The sequence below is a fragment of the Ricinus communis genome, chromosome 8 (genome assembly GCF_019578655.1).
Source record: "Ricinus communis isolate WT05 ecotype wild-type chromosome 8, ASM1957865v1, whole genome shotgun sequence".
Classification (NCBI taxonomy): domain Eukaryota; kingdom Viridiplantae; phylum Streptophyta; class Magnoliopsida; order Malpighiales; family Euphorbiaceae; genus Ricinus; species Ricinus communis.
This window is the reverse complement of record NC_063263.1, coordinates 15,643,692-15,658,900: the sequence shown is the minus strand read 5'-3', so window position 1 is coordinate 15,658,900 and position 15,209 is coordinate 15,643,692. Positions and strand designations below refer to the sequence as shown.

The following is a 15,209-nucleotide window of genomic DNA, read 5'->3' as shown; positions in this document are numbered from 1 at the left end:
TATTATTTTTTATATTTCGATAGCAATTGCTTGAATTATATAAATGATAAATATAAAATAATTTTTTATAGAGTATATGTATTATTTTTTTAATATATGTATTATTTATATAATATAAATAATTATTTATAAATATATGTAAAAAATTCGGTTCTACGGTTTGGTCCGGATCAGTACAAGATGGATCGGTTCTGGTACGGTTACGGTACGATTTTTACTAAAAAACCAGTACCATACCGTAATAATAAAAAAATTCGGATCGGTTCAATTCGGTTATAAAAACTTTCGATTTTTTCGGTTCTGGTACTTTTCGGTACGGTTATTCGGTTTGGGCAGGAATCACCGAGATCCATGCTCAGCCCTAGTGCAGACTCATAACCACCATTAGTAGCAACAGCTGCTGCTCGTGGAATATGGCTATTCTCAACAATTTGATAGGTAAGAACCAAATTTATCAATTTGATTCTATTAACGTCAATGAATTTTTTTTGTTATAATATATAAGAAATGATACGATAAAATTAGAATTTTGTGAGATCTAATTTTGATCCATCTCTCATATTTTGATTACATTTTCAGAGGCTTCCCAAATTAACTACTATAAAGGGGCTAAAGGAAGCGTTTTTCAAATTTGATGAAGTAGTTCAAAGTGTGTGTGCTTCTCCCTATAGTGGTGATGGTGCTTATGGAGATCGGTGGTGGTGGTTTTGGTTGTATAAAATGGTGGTTGTGATAGTGGTAATTGTTTGGTAACGATGATTGGAACGGTTAAATCAAAACTCACCGTTTTGCTTAACTGGTGAGTCATTAATTTTTATTTTTTTACTAACTCAATCTTTTAAATTATTTTAATAGTCTTCGGTGCCATGTCAGTAAAGTTACTAAATTTTTTCACCAAATAATATATTTGAAAAAAATTATACATATTGGTAATATTTTGTAAGAATTGAATAAATTTATTAAAAATACAAAAGGTGAGAATCTATTTGGTAATTAGACCTATAATATTATTTATTTTTAAATTATAATAACACTGTTCTTTAGTTACAAATGAGAGAAAACAAAACCATTCAAATTTTAAGAAAGAAAAATTCTCAAACTGAGACATCGAATTAGGTATTTTAGTATTTGATTAATTAAAATTATAGAAAAACCATTTACATAATACATTATAATATACAAATTTAATGAAGAAAAAAAGAAAAGAAAGGCAACCATCGCTTTTCATACACAACTAAACTAGAAAATTAGTCCTCACCATGTATATGTATGTAATATGTAAACCTTTTCTTAGTTTGAATCAAATAAATGTATGATTAGGAAGACTTCATAATTTTATAAAAGTTTAAGTTTAAATTTTCTTTACTGATTTAATATTTAATTTTATTAATAAAATAATATATAATTAAAAATAAAATATATTAATATATCATCATATCATATAAATAAAATTTTAAAAAGTAATAATAATATAATAAAATAACATATAATTTTATAGATATATGATATAATTATATTTTTAAAATAAAATGTAGATGATTATAATTTATTATAATATAAAACTTATTTTAATTCATAATTTTTCTAGATTATAATTAAAAATTTTATAACTATATAACAATTATTTTTATATAAAGTTCTATTATATATATAAATATAGATATAAATATTTTTTATTAAATATATTAAAAAGAAAAGGTTCATGATTAACCTTTTTAACAATATATGTGTTTTCAGCCACAGCTCAGTTAAAAAGTAGTTTTTTTTTTTTTTTTATTATATATTTATTTACTCTATAAAACCTGGATCACATACTTGTCAGTCGGTGGGGGGAGAGTTGAGTAGGATTAAGTGACCCTCTCAACTTTGTAATATTTTAAAGGACTTTGTAATAAATTCTTTCATTTCATGATTCCTATAATCGATTATTATTAAGCTGAAAAAATAAATAAAGTTTTATTATTTAAGGTTAAAAATTAGTGAGAAAAAGTCATTATTTAGTAAACCGTTAGAAATGTTATTTAATTAAGAAAATACTTATTTTTTTACCTTTCCCTTTTATAATATGAAGGTTTATTAAAAGTAATTTATAAAACTATAAGGAACTTATTAAATTTTAATGTATGTACATATTGACTACTATATTTTGCCATAAATGGTATACTTATATAATGATTTTAATTTGTAATCTTACTGATTGACTCCAACTTTGGTGTCAATATCATAAGAATATTATCAATCGAAATGAAATAAAAAATAGTAATTAGATTAAACATGCTTCCTGTGCATGATTTCCACCGTATTGATGACATGATATTTTATTTCTTTTGATCGTTACATAATTGCTATAACAAAATTAAAAAATATGATGGTTATGGTGGAAAATTCATAATCTTATGCGGTGAACATAATTTTTTGATTTCAGAGTTGCAGAAGCTACTTAGTCCACAGGCCTGTTACAAAATTTAGATACATGACAAAAAGAAAAGAAGCACCTCTCTAACAGCCTGAAAAATAGATTCAACTCCCATGGCTAAGCTCACTAAGGAATTAAACAAAATAAGGTAATAAACAGTTCTTGGCAGAGATACATAGGCTTCAGCTTGGAGAGGAGAAGAGCTTTTGACCACTTTGGAGCAACCAGCAATAAGAGTTCCTGTGTGGTGTTTGCGAATGACAGCAACACCCAATTCTGTGGAAGTTGGGCAAAAAGCAGCATCAACATTAACTAAACTTCAATTGAAATTGGTGAGGAGGCTTCCACTTAGCAGGAAGGGATCAGATAGAGCAAGAGAGCTTAAAGACTTCATATCCATTTCTTGCTTATAAACAAAAGCCTCCACAACCTCCTTCATTATAGTCCTAATCCCTGGAAAACATAGATATATGATTAGGAGATTTCCCTTCATATATAGCATAGTTCCTACTTTTTCAAATTTGCCAGCAAATACAAGCACGATAGATTACAAAATTAGAATCCACTTCAGCACTAGAATGGTCGATAACAGATACCACCAAGTCCTCACAGAGGAGAACCCTGTAAGAGCAGGGAAAAACCACATTTTGAGGCCAGCCAAGTAGCCCTGGCATGATTATAGAAGAAAAACAAATGCTCAGAGGTTTCAGAATCGAGCAACTTCCTGATGAAGAGATTAACCCTGGTAGCTAAGCAATTCCTGAGCATTCTCCATACAAAAGCTTTAAGCTTAGGAGATAAAGAAGAATTCTAAAGAAATCGCCAAATACTATATCGTCCAGAGATATTGAGGACGAAGGAGATCTACTATCATTCCTGGAATCAAATAAATTACAAAGCAGCTAATAAACAGATTTGGTAGTAAGAATCTCCTTATGATCATAATGCCAAATAGGTCTATCCTGCATGGAAAGGGAGCCAAGAGGAATCTTCAAGATAGCCTCTTGAATATGCTCAGGGAAAAGAGCCTGCGACAGATTGTCATTCCAAGAAATGTTAGGAGACGCAAAGTCAGAAACTTTAGCCACATTATAACTAGTCCCCCAATAATAACGAATTCGAAAATCCAGCGAACTAGGAACCCTTGGATCACCCCAATAGTATTCTTGACATTGCTAATATGAATTCTAAAACCTTTAGCCAGGATATCCTTAACTCCAACATACTTTTCCAACCCTAAGAGGGTCTATAACCATTGGTGGCCTCCCAAAAAGAAGAATTAGGGTAGTATAAAAATATAAGAAATGTTCATTATGTACATACTAAAGGAGTGATTGATGTGCATATACATAGCCAGAGTAAGTTTCATTTTTGTTTTTCTTAATCATGTGAACTATAAATGATTTGTAATGTATTTGTTTGTAGTATAATCATAGATTGCTATGAAAAAAAGAATTTGGGATTAAAGTAAATACACAAACAATTTATTTCATTATTTCGCATATCGATTGGAAAAGCAATTAATCATCTGAATACCCAATCAACAATAAAACAATGCAATTCCTATTGGTAACTGTAGAAAAGTTGGAAAAAAACAGAATGGTATATTTTATGAGTATATATGACTGAAACATCTATTAATTATTTAATATTTAAATAAAAATATAAGTTAATTAAATTAAATATTGTAACATATATATATACCTGAAATTGCTAAGTCTCATCCAAATAAGAAAAGGTAATAGATTATTTAAGTCACTTTGAGTTCTAAAATTTAACCCTTTTCTGCTTAAGAGCATTAACCTAATTAGCTTGACTACATATTTTATTTTATTTTATTTGGACAAAAGCTATAATAAATATCGAATGAGATAGAAACTAGGGCAATATGACCATCAAAATAAATGTCTCTAATTGATTGGTATCTCCTTCCAAGATTTTAATTTCTTTTTTTCAATGACTTTAAAAGGAAATGAAAAAGAAAAAAGGAAAAATTGCCTCTAGCCCATAATAGAAAAAGAAATAAAAGAAGATGAATGTGAAAGCAATAAAATCATTTCATAACATCAAAAGAGAACTGTGTCAGGTCTAACTGCAATTGCTGATGGGCATTATATTATGTGGGTATTTCTTTGTCACCAATATCATTTAAGTGGAATTTTGAGAAATTGAGTGAAAAATAAAGGGACTCATGCATGGGATCCAAGATGGGTCCTTGAGTTGCATGCTTGCCACGTGAATGGCCAATGGTAGGCATCATATCTAAGGGACCAGCAGCAGCAGCAGCAGCAGCAGAGCCAGAGGACATATTAATTGGACCACCCCATTGCCTTTTTTTCAGGACCTTTTTTCTTTGCATTGCACTAACTAAAGATTGAGTGTAACAGGCTCTTTAATTTGGTCCCCTGTCTTCGTTGATTCTTTTTCTATTACCAGTTCCTTTCACTCATCCATCCTTTTCTTCTTCTTCTTCTTCTTCTTCTTCTTGAACCCTACACTTCTTTTTATGAATCATATTTTATGTCAACCTCAATATTTATCCAACAAAAGTCTGAGCAAAAGAAAAGAGAAAGGGGAAAAAAGAGTTTTCTTTTTTCTGATGAAATTGATGGAGAAACCTATGGTATTTCCATGAGAAGATGAGTTTATACTAATGGGTTTCAATTAAATCAGCCGGCAATGCAAAGAAGAAAACAATATGTATACAAATATGAACCTAATCCTAGTTTTCCTAGATTATCTTCAAGAGTATACTACTTCAAACTAATCCCATTTTTCATTTTCATACTTCAGAGAGCTATGAAATAGATATTCAAATTTCTGGAGTAAGCTTGATAACTTTGACTAATATAATATTATTGAACAGAAGTGGACATTGCATTCATGTAGGAGGTCACAAGGTGATAAATGTAAGCATAAGAAATATCAGAGATATCCTCCTTTGATGACAAAGCTATTAAATAAATGGTCTGAAAACATCAGATATATCATGTCCTTTAGTTTTCTGTTCCCGATAATCCTGCAGATGTTCCTCCTTTGCAAGTTTCCAAAGCTTACTTCACCTCCTCCATGACTCAAATTATTGATCCCAGGCTGCCAGAATATTTGAGCAAGCTTATCATTAACTTTATCTTGTCAAAAATCTATGAGATGAGGTCATAGTAAATATCTATTGAGATTGAAGCCTGGATAAATACGGTAATATTTTATTTTTTATTTAAGTGATAATATGCGAGTGGATAAAAATCAATCATAAAACTCTAATACCATATTAAGATTTTAATCAAAATATTAAATTATGGTCTGTATAATTATGTATATATAATCAAGAATCATTTATAATTTAGGAGTGACATACGATATAAATAGTCTGAATTTGACTCGAATTTCATTTGTTATTTAACTCATGGGAATTTTGTTTAAAAAAGTGAATAATCCGAACATAATCTTATTTTTAACATCATTAAAATTTCAAATTGAATTTAAGTAAACTATTTGAACCTGACATTGTTCATAAACTTTTAGACTCGTTATAAATAATATATTATTTATGATAATAAAAATAAAGTTAAACAAGTCTTTTTCTATTTTTATATTTAAATATATGATAATAGTTTTTAAATTTTTCTTTTGTGAGAGAAGATTTCTTTTATTTTTATTTGAGTAGAGTAAAGTATTCTTATTGTAAGTTCTTTTAGAGGACTTTTTATATTATTTTTGGTATTTTTTCATAACCTTTTCATATTTTTTATTTATTATGATTTATATAACAAAAAAAATTAAAATTTTAATATTTCAAGTAGTTTAAGCTTGATACGGATTTAACTTATTTTTTAAACTCATTCAGGCTTGTAAAAATATCTTAAACTTAAGATGATCTCAAGTTACTAATATAACTTTTCCAAACCAAAACATGTTCAGATGAAGTGCTTAATGTCGCTAATATGTAATTAGGTCATATTGAAGAGAAAAGAGCATTAAGACAATTAAGGAAGAAAGAGAAGAGAACCTGCCGTTGGAATGATAGTAATATCCCAACGAACAAACTATAATAATAAGCACATAATCACAACAATATAGATTACTGCCGTTTGAATTTGGCTCGCTGTTTTCAAGCTATATCTCAACGGTGGGAATGGTGTATACATCGCATGCTATAGCTAAGGAAGGCATTAGACTTAGTAGTTTCCTTATCTAGATTGACAACGTAGGATCTAGCTGGCTTCGTGATTTTGTATTGGTCGAGCGCTTTAGTCATGACCGAGTGATTTTGTATTGGCCGAGGCCTTTAGTTATGATCGAGTGATTCTGTATTGAACTCTAAAATTTTATTTCACTTAATTTTTCTTAGTAAAATTTTTTGATGAGACAACTAGAATTTATATTTTTGCTCTTGATAATAAAAATTGATTATTTACAAAAAAAGAGAGTAGCATATACAAAGTCAGTATAATTAGCAATGGTTACCTGCGGATATTCTTTAGGTGTCGCAAAACTAGACAACAAAATGTGCACCTCAAATATTATTAAAGAAACGCATGCATGCCTTAATTTTCTCGAATTCATCGATTGAAAAGCCTAAGTAGTACAATAAGTGATTGCACCAGAAAAGGAAATTTGGATTCACATGCCTACTTGATGAAAGAACTTCTCAAAATAATTAGACACTATAAAAGATAGATGGAGCAGCATCTCAAAATCCACTAAGAAGACAAGATAGATTGAAAGTTTATCAAGGAAAGCTTCTGCACTGTTATTTTAATTGGAAAGATTGGCTATGGCAGTGATATATCTTAAATGGGCTTGGAAGCAAACAAAAATCACGCATTAGCTGAAGAATATTGATTCAAGCTGAACATTATAAAGAATAAACATAGCCCTTTTAGCAAACATTAAGAGGAAATCGATATACAGTAATTAGCAAGAACATAAAAGACCGTGTTTCAATCAGATTATGCAATCAACTTGTATAAACATATTCCTCCATTTCCATCTAAGTGAAGGATTTAAGCGTTGAAGTATGAATTATCTATCAACAAATGTGGAACTTCTACTTTATCAGAAGTGATTTCCTCACTTGAGCATTAAAGGAAATGTTTCTGGAGCAAATTAAATTGTTGATAAGCAAATGCCGAAAGGGATATATATTTTATTGGATCTCATCAAAACAAGTCAACAAATAAAGCTCATATTTGGATACCAAAAGGATATGTTTCATTAGGATAGTTCAAGCTTTCGGTGTATTTTAGAGCTAGGAAACAAGGATATGTACTTATAATGCTAGGGTTTATAATATAAATAATAACTTGAATATCCTTTACATGAAATACTAAAATTAAAGTATCTTCTCAATTTTGCTTCGAGATAGAGGAAAAATTAGAAGATAAGACAAGCATTGAATTCTATCTTTAGAGACTTTGGATCTCCTTCATCATGGAATCACTATATTGTCACAAGATACATTGAAGCTTATGTTAGGAGCGTTGAGAAGAACATATAGCTGTCAATTCTCAATGCTTTTAGGTTTTTGCAGCTAAAGTACTTAATTATCGGGCTAAAATACGGCAAATTAGATGATAAGACAGAGGTGGCCGAAGATTAAACTCTAGAATTCTTTAATTTTCTTTTATCATATAAGCTATGCTACTATAACAGAAACCAGCCCAAGCTATTGTTCAAAAAGAATAAATTCAAGATATTTGGCAACACTCTAAGAATAGTTATATTTCTAACAAAACAAAGGTAAAATAATGGGGTTAATTGTACCGCTGGTACTAAACTTTCGCACTTTTTTTCAAATGGTACCAAACCTTCAATTTGTTTCTTTTTGGTACAACTCTTATTATTTCAGTATCTTCCACCAGTACCAAAGAGGAATCCAACACTTATTTGCTGATGTGGCTGCCAGATTTTGAATTATAACACAACACTTGCCACATCTGTTGCTGACTCCTTCATTTTATCCTAGTCAGCAATTAACTAAAAACTTTTAATTTTATGAGGAATTTCCATTTCAAACACTCTCTTTTTTAATAATTAATCTTTTAAATTATCCTAATCAGCAATTAAAAAAAAATTAATTTTATGAGAAATTTTCATTCCAAACACTCTCCTTTTTAATAATTAATTTTTTAAATCTAGTTAATTGCTGACTAGGATAAAATGAAGGAGTCAGCAACAGATATGATGTTATCCTTCATAAATTCGGCAGCCACATCAGTAAATAAGTACCGGATTCTTCATTGGTACTGACGGAAGATACAGAAATAATAGGAGTGGTACCAAAAAGAAACAAATTAAAGATTTGGTACCATTTGAAAAAAAGATGTGAAAATGTGGTACCAGCAGTGCAATTAACTCTAAAATAATATCTAGTGTAACTAATGATACTAAAAGATTTCCCATGTGCAATGAACAATTTATAACCTTCTGGTAAAAATGCACAATCAGTGTGATTTGAAAGCAAAATCTTGACATCTGATGTTGGTTATGTTTATGAGCCTGCCTTCAAAGTCAAATCCTCGAGAGCCAAGAATAAATTAACTATATCCTGCTAAATAAGTTCTCATCATGTTATGCATTAATTCTTGGGGCTATAACTTAAGGGATACATGATTAATGTATGAGGGTTCATATAAAGGCAAAAACTAAAGGGTAGGCCTCCAAAAATTCAATATATTTTAATTTTGTTCCAGTGAAACTGCTACTTAAACACCATGGCCATGAAACAGAAAGTGCAATTTTGTAATTATTTAGTAAATTCTTGATTGATTATTTCAATCATTATCTTAATTTTCAGGGTATTCATGAAATTTAATCTTTTTACTGTTAACTACAAACCTATGAAAGCTATCGGTTTAACTTATTGTAAAAGATAAGAGTACTGAAACTGATCATTGTACCAAGACTTAAAAGGAATTATAGAAGTTTTAATTAGTGTAGATCATTAAAGACAGAAATAGTAGGAGAAATCTTTGACTTCCATCAGAGCATATAATTAATTAGAGATGCAAAGAAAATTAACAAGAGAATATCAGCAATGGAGAAATTGGGAATTGGTGGGCTGACTGTTTTTATATAAGAAACAACAAAAGATGGAGGGCTAACTGAGATGACTGAATAAAATTAAAAGAAAGAAGTACATAGGCTCTTGGGTACATTACGCAATAAAAGAGAAGCTAATGTTGGACTGTGATAGAGGCACACAGATATCTATAATAATCTTGAAATGACTGAATCATCACTGTCATCAAAATTATGAAGATTTTCTTTGCCATAAAAAAGAAAAATGAACACCTCATGGTACTATATAATTAATAATGTTATTGGAAGAGGACCAAAGATGAAATGTTTGCTTGGAAAGAAAGAGAGACTACATATATGGATAAAAGGTCCAAATTGCAAGCAAAGATAGTTCACAGTTGGTCCACCAAAACAAGAATGATAGTTGATTGAATGCAAAAGCCAACACAACAATGGCAGTGACAGTGTGTCAATGTTTCCACCATATATGTGAATATGAGTTTGGATGTCAAACTTTTAATTCTTCAGAGCATATAATATATATTTCCTCCATATATATTTTTCCAATTCTCAATGATCTACTAATTCTGAAAAAGACATTAAAAAAAAAAAAAACACTTGCAAGAATGTCTATAATATAATTAAGTGTATTTTTGAATCACAAAAGACAATATGTTTGTGGAAAGGGATATATGATATGGAGAACCTAATTAAATCCAAACTTCAGTAAGCTATTTTAGCTGATATCATCAACTCAAAACAACATGTATAGCAAGTAGCTAGCTAGCAACAAATATCAGATAACCACTTGTTATCATTCTTACCTTATTCTTAGCTTCTGCCCAAACATATTTCCTTAAATAATTCTTCTTATTCTTCAACCTCATCACCATCTCCAGAGGTTCTTGTTGGTTGGAATTTTCTGCACATACCCAGAAGAAATAGAAGAAGAATCAAGATCAAAGATCCATTAATAGATCTAAAACTATATACCCATTATAGTTAAGAGCTCATAGATTGAGGAAATTTACCTCCTTTTGTTGTTTTCCATTTTATTACAATAGTGAAGGCTCCATCACCATCGCCATCAGCAGATTGTTTTCGACTTTAGTCCTATCACATCTCTGGAAGAAGAAATTACTAATAAAAGACATAACATTTGGATTCCCAGAAAGCAGATTTTCCTAGGATAGGAATAATCATAGATCTGCAGAAAAAGCTATTCTTGAATTAACCTAAAAGATCCTATAATACTCCTCTGCAAAAAAGGCCACAAAAGGAAACATAAAATATGGCCTAAAAAAGAAAAGAATCCACAGGAATAAGATTAAAAATTTAAAAAGAAAAAAAAAAAAAGAATACACAGAAATCATATTAAGTACATACCCAACACCTGATAGCAACAGAAAAACAAAGAAAAAGAATAAAAGTTGACCTTTTGTTGTTGATGGAGTGCAAAATATTGTCTCTCTTTTTAAGTATATAGTCGTTTATTGCTGATGCAGCATCATCAAGATTCTCACTTTCAAAAAACAAACTCTGGCTCATGATCATCAAGAGAAAGAGATTGATTCATTAGCACATACATATAATCATCACCAACCGTGCATTTGCATGTGAATCTTGATGATGCTACACCCGCAAACAACGACTGCCAATCTATCTATCTGCCTATCTATTTTTATCTATCCATGCACAAAAACCTGCTTCTTCATTATGAGCAACATGTAGATACAGATATATGTACATGTGTATATGTATATATACATATATAGAGATTCAAAGGAAAAGATGAGAAACAAATAACGTTTCGGCCAAATCCAAGTGGAAAAATAAAGAAAAAGTGTTTTGTGACTAAAGATTAAAGAAAGAGCCATATAGCAACAAGGTCACGAGCAGTATCTGACGTGGCCAGATACTACTGGTTAAAATCAACATAGATTACGTGAAGGGGGTACCCAAGAAGAATCCACTATGGTGTGTTGTGTTTGTGTTGGTGTTCAGTTTAAACTCGATCTTTTAAAGAAACTAAAGACAAAACAAAACTGATTTTCAGATAATAGGAAAAAAAAAAAAAACAATGGAGCATAAGAGTACAAATCTTTTTTTTTATTATTTTATGATATAGCATATACTAAATGAGATTCAAAAAGAATCAATGAATTTTCAATTTTTCATAGATTTTGGTATCTGGGTCCGGCTTCTCCGATTAGACTCTGACAAGTAAATACATATATATATATAAGTACCCATGTCAGATTCCGGCCAAAAATATTCATCAGAGAGGAAAAAAGAAAACATAAATCATCCAAAAACAAACTACAAAAATCTTAAACATATAAGAACTTTGAGTTTCTTGAAAGAAATTGATTGATGAAAAGCAAAGCAAGAAAAAGAAAGAATGAAGCAAAAGCAAAATCCTTTCTTTCTTGGATATATAGAGAAAGAGAGAGAGAGAGAGAGAGCTCCAAAATATGGATAGTAACAGTAGATGAGTTGATAGAGATGTGTATGTGTGTATATATACATAGATTATTCGAAATTTTTATTACTTTTAAGTTTTATGTGGTTTTGATTTATAAGCTTTTCTTTTTTCTTTTCTCTTTAACTAAAATGATGTGTTTTTATCTTATTGGTTGATGCTTAGCTGTATAGTACTGCTGCACAAAGTGTTGCCGCAGTTACACATCGCCATCTTCCCAAAACCCTAGTTATTTAATTTTGAGTATTGATAGGGTAAGGTCTCTCCCTCTTGCTTCTAATATGCACTTTCATTTTTAAAAAATTAATTATTTTCACTTCATGTTTAATTCAAGAATACTGTATATATCTCATTTCTTTTACTCATTAGAAATGGAACAAAAGATTATCATAAAAGTTGTAAATTATCGCTAATAATGATAAATAGTAATTGAAAAACTCAATCTCTATAATTTTTTTAATTCTCACACATAAATATAAAGTTAGATTTCTTTCATATCTATTAAATTCCAATCAAATAGTCGAGATTTTATTAAAAAATTAATTTTATATAGTAGATGGTTATTTATTAAATAATAAAATCTCATTTATTAATTTTAAATTTAATAATTAAAATTGTATTAACATAATCTATTATGTTATTTAAAATATAAGAGAATGTTAATCAATAATTGGTAGATTTTCTGTACTCCAATTGATTGCAAAAATATATTCTATTTTTAATAAATAAAAACGACTAGACTGCCAACAGTAAGTCTTATTCAAATAGCAAAAAGAATAAAACAAATGTTATTATAAAAGATTGTTTAATTAATCCTAATTATTTTGAAAAGTTAATTAATGGATTTTTTCAATGAAGAACTACGTGAATTATTAAAGAGAAAATGTATTACATAAACTAAGCGATTGTTCTGTTTCAGCTATCACATGACAACATTTGACACGAGATCAATCATGTTCCACAACTACCTTAATTTTATTCCCAATTTCAGTGTCTATCTTTGCTGTCTATATTCATTAGGAAACGTCAAATATCAAATAAATACGTTTTAATTTTTTTTTTATCCATCACAGTAAATACATTAATTGGAAAAAGTAATAATCTTTCCTATAAATTATTTATCCATTGTGGTATATATTATATACCTTTAATATAAATTAAAGAGAAAAATAAACAAAATTTTCAGCATAATTAATTGTAAGCATGCATAATCTCCATTTCTCTTATCATTCATTTGCTGTCAAAAGCAGTTTAAGATCTATAAATTTTAATTAATCCATTTTATTTTTGTACAATCCTTCGAGATTAAATACAAAATATTCTTCTGTACAACTCTGATTGCATTAGAAAAGGGCAAACCCATAAGAGATTGTTCTATTAATTACCACCTAACAATTGACAATTAATGTGCCAAGACTCGAGTGAGATCCTACTATTCAAATCTCACCAATTTTTTATTTTTTTTTACTTTAGGATTCAAAAGGTAAGAAACTAAAATAATATACTAGATTTTTAAATTATTTAACTTTTTATTCATTTATTTGAAGTTGAATAACGTTATTAATTACATAACAGTTATCTATTATATATTATTAGAAGAATTGTTTCAAAATTGATGGTAATATTTATACCATTAATAATAATCATAATGTGAGAGAATGTATATTTGAATAATGATATTTCTCACATCATTAAAAAATAAGAAGTACAAACAATTTATAATTATATAAATAACTATGTAAATAACTAAATGGTTTGATTTTTATATTTTTCTAGTTTTCTGTCTTCATGTTCAATCCCAGCGGCTTGGTCCTACATTGTCTTTGCATTTTAATTAAAATTTCAAATTTTAGAGAAGGAATTTTATTTGAAATGATAAATTAAATGTTAAAAGTAAATTTCAATTGTATTTGAGATGAAGTATTAGAGATTTCACAACACTAAAAAATAAAAATAAAAAAGACCCACTATTTATAAGAGTAAAAATCCACTATTTAACTTCAGTCTTAATCAAATTAATTTAAATTTCTTATACATATCACATACCAACAACAGTACTAATTTCACTAAATAATTGAGAGATGGATGTATATACAGGTCGAAGGAATACATAATTACATCACCTGACTTTGAAATCAAAAGCAAAAAAAAAAAAAAAAGCGACAAACTAATAATTTTCCAAATGAAAATCATCAGCTGAATCAAATTATAAGAAAATAAAATATGGAAATTCTTTTCAGAAATTAAAAAAAAAAAAAAGTTTTTGCACACCATAAGCACGTGAAGCTGTCTGAATGGGTAGAGATTTTGGTGGGTTTTAAACTGAGGTTTCAGTGGCATAGGGTAAGAAGGAACCCCTCGAGTTTGGTGTGTTCAGTGCCGTCCCACCACTTGCCTTCTTACTGTCTCTTTCTGCATTTCATTTTTCTTTTTCATTTTGTTTCTCATTTATTCCCCTTTCCAAAAAATGTATTGTTTTTCCACTTAATTATATTATATCAACAAATCATTTTATATAATTTATATTATGATTTTACATAGGAATCTACTCCCATATCCATAGCTTCAAAATCTAAAATTTAATATTCTGATAGTTTCATTTTTTTCTAATAAAATTTTAAATGTTCGGACAAGCAGTAACTTTCCTTAATTGAAGTACATGCAATTATATGTATGAATTCAAAGTTTAAAACTTAAGCTGTGCAGTTAGCAATTATTGGAATTGACCTGGCACACTTGAATGAATGAAGGACGAGTAGGGTAGAAGAAGCCATGGCCCCAAGGCACTCAAAGATGCTTGCCATTTTCCTTTTCCCCTTAGCTGGTGCCTTTTTTTTTTTTTCCTTTGTAGAATACATTTTTCTCTTTCTTTTTTCTCCTTCTTTTAAGAGTTTATATTAGAAAAAAAAATAGAAAAAAGAGTTAAATTGAGCATTCAAAGATAAAAAAAAAAAAAAAAAAAGGCAGTCTCCCTTTAAGAATTTATTTTTATTTATATTATTTCCTTTATAATATTAGAATTTATATATTTAATGTTTCTATGTATAAATATGAAATTTGTTTTTTATAGAATAAAAGTTTTATATATACTTTATGTTTTAGAGATAACTAACTATGCTTAATTTATTAAATTAATAATATCATATTATACTGTTAGAAATTAGAATTTTAATTAGTGCTTATATTGATAATTGAATGTATAACTAAAAATTATGAACTATAATTTATTAAATAACAACTTTTTTTTTAAATAAAGCAGAAAAATCAGGATATCCAATTAAACTTATT

The 15,209-nt window shown here is 28.8% G+C and overlaps 1 long non-coding RNA gene across 2 annotated transcripts; it reads right to left on the bottom strand.

Moving 5' to 3' along the window:
* Nucleotides 1-5,097: 5,097 nt before the first annotated feature.
* On the bottom strand, nt 5,098-12,230 carry LOC112536984. 2 transcript variants are annotated; one of them, XR_003080906.2, is made up of 3 exons: nt 10,471-12,217; nt 10,264-10,361; nt 5,098-5,509 (listed from the first exon to the last, which is right to left on the bottom strand). It is a non-coding gene; the product is annotated as an uncharacterized LOC112536984 (long non-coding RNA). The 2 variants fall into 2 exon arrangements; XR_007216882.1 differs by lacking the exon at nt 5,098-5,509 and having other exon boundaries at nt 6,960-10,361; nt 10,471-12,230.
* Nucleotides 12,231-15,209: the final 2,979 nt, after the last annotated feature.